The 2,745-nt window shown below is 40.6% G+C and overlaps 1 non-coding gene across 1 annotated transcript; it reads right to left on the bottom strand.

Moving 5' to 3' along the window:
• Window positions 1-2,011: 2,011 nt before the first annotated feature.
• LOC112536279 lies at window positions 2,012-2,118 on the bottom strand. The gene has a single exon (XR_003080323.1). It is a non-coding gene; the product is annotated as a small nucleolar RNA R71 (small nucleolar RNA).
• Window positions 2,119-2,745: the final 627 nt, after the last annotated feature.

The following is a 2,745-nucleotide window of genomic DNA, read 5'->3' as shown; positions in this document are numbered from 1 at the left end:
AGGGACATTATCAATAATCGAGGGAAATACACGCAATTACGGACCATAATCCATCAAATTGAGCAAGGACTAGCATTCCATGGTTGAGCACGGCCTAGACGCCGGCCGTGCTGAATCATTAAATAGTTGCCCTCTAAGAGTGCTATTTTGGCATGGTTTTCGAAGCCACCACAGCCTTCATCATGGCCCGTGGTGGCTCAGCACCGGCTAGGGCATGGTCTGGAAGAAGTCAACAGATGTGGACGCGGAGGTCCAGCACGGCCTGGACTCCGGCCGTGCTTATCAGCATGGGCTTGACCACGCTTGTGGTGAAGGAACTATATAGGCAAAAATGATTTAGTGAATTAGGGTTTGATTTTCTGACTTGATTTCCATTATACAAGCTTAGACCATCTTCTTCCAGACTTCAATACTCGATCTTAAAAGTTCATTTCATCTATTGAAGGAAGGATTACAACTGTTTTAACATCAAATTGAAGATCAAGACAAGATTTGGGAGCATTCAAGAGGCAAATTAGGGTTTACTATTCTGAATTGGGAATTTGGGGTTTCTCATCCAACTTGAAGAAGAAGGGTGTATATGCCTTGAATTTACTTTTCTGAATCTATTCTTTATTTTTTGTTGCTTATTAGTATGAGTAACTAAATTGTCAAACCCATTTGGGGTTCCTATGTTGTTGGATTGCTTTTAATGTTTATAAGATTTTGATTATCAATGCTTGTTTCTTCTTGCTTTCATTATTAATGAGAAATCACTTTATTCATGAGACGTTGTGAGTTGTGGTATTTAGATTGCTTCATGTAATTGAGAAATCCATTTAGCAATTGGAAATTTGAATAGCAAGAACTGGTTAATAATCACTTAGAGATAAGGGTAATTGACTAGCCGGATTAAGAATTAACAAAGCTTAATAGAGGTAGGTTAAACCTTAATGCTAATTGAATAATCGATCGTTAAGAAGAGATTCCAACTTTAGGTTATTAGGTTTAGGAATTCGGTTATCGAGAGAGAGAGACCAAATTCAGTTAAGACCTCATCCATGGGTAATTGCAATTGATAATCAATATAATCTCTACCTTCACTAAAATCCAACTAGCTTAGGTCCTCTAGGGTTTGCTTTTTCCTTCGAGAGTTATCTTAAATCCTTTCAGATTATTGGACACTTAATTAATTGTTTGTTCATATTTAATCATAGCATAATACTATGCTGCAGTAGGTCTAGGATCACCCTTTCCCGAGAATACGACCTTGATACTCACCATTTGTGCTAGTCTGCATCGATAGGTTCACTGCCTTAGATTTTAGCTACACAGTTGCCGGGGACATTTTAGTGTGAACTAGATTGAATTTTTATTTTTCTTTGTTAATCTAGCCATTTCTATTTTCCTTGTCTTTTCAATTTTTTTATTTATTCTTTAGTATTTTATTTATTCTTGTGTTCTTTGGTTGGTGTGTATCCATTTCAGGTAGTTTATGACTAGAAGCTCTAATCCTACTACTGTAGACCCTCTTGCTGAACTAGAGTGATCCCTCCATTTGTTGAGGAAGCATATGCAAGAAGAAGAGGAGGCGCGGATAGTGTTTGAAGCTACTGTGAATCGACCAGCAGGGATGGGGGATAACAATCGGGCTACGGATGAAGCCAGAACTATATACGAGTTCGCTAGACCTTCTCTTGAGAGGACACAAACGAGTATATTGCGACCACCTGTGGCAGCCAACAACTTCGAAATAAAGTAAAATGTGATACAGATGGTGCAAAATAGTGTACAATTTGGGGGATTGCCGAGCGAGGACCCAAACGCTCACATCGCCAACTTTTTGGAAATCTGCGACACCTTCAAGATAAATGGAACAACTGATGATGCCATTTGGTTGAGGCTGTTTCCTTTCTCTTTAAGGGACCAAGCGAAAAGATGGTTGCAGTTGCTCCCAGCCAACACTATTAGGACATGGAGATCATTGGCTGAGAAATTTCTCTACAAGTACTTTCCTCCAGCAAAGACTACTAAATTAAGGAATGACATTTCTTCTTTTGTGTAGATGGAAAACGAGAGCATGTATGATGCTTGGGAGAGGTACAAGGACTTGTTGAGATGCTGTCCACACCATGGTCTACCAGTATGGATGCAGGTTCAGACCTTTTACAACAGTTTGAACCTTGCTACTAGACAAATGGTTGATGCAGCAACAGGAGGGGTGCTGAACAGTAAGATGCCCGAGCAGGCTCAGAACTTAATAAAGGAGATGCCCATAAACAATTACTAGTGGCAGTCTTCTAGGAGCCGACCAGTGAGGCAGGGAGTGGTCAATCATTTGGACTCCACAGCAGCCTTGGCAGCTCAAGTGGAGCTTTTAACTAAGAAGTTAGACTAGCTTCAGATGCCGGTTCATATAGCCCAGATAAGCAGGAAGTATGTTTGCTTCGAGTAATAATTCTTCTTCTATTGTTTCTGCTGACATTGAACAGGTAGACTACATGAGTAATGCACCTAGACAGCAGAACAACGCATACAACAACACATGCAACCCCGACTGGCATAATCATCCAAATTTCGGGTGTAGAAACAACAACGCCCAGGGTTCATCAAGCTTTTAGAGACTGCATCAGCAGCCACCACAGCAGTAGCAGTAGGCTATACCATCACAGCCCCCTCCCCCAGCCGAAAAGAAATCTAACTTGCTGGAGCTGATGATGAAGTTTGTCATGTCGACTGATGATAGGTCATAAATAGTTATACTTA

The sequence above is a fragment of the Ricinus communis genome, chromosome 2 (assembly GCF_019578655.1).
Source record: "Ricinus communis isolate WT05 ecotype wild-type chromosome 2, ASM1957865v1, whole genome shotgun sequence".
Lineage (NCBI taxonomy): Eukaryota > Viridiplantae > Streptophyta > Magnoliopsida > Malpighiales > Euphorbiaceae > Ricinus > Ricinus communis.
Note: the sequence above shows the minus strand (reverse complement) of the source record. Positions and strands in the feature narration are given on the sequence as shown.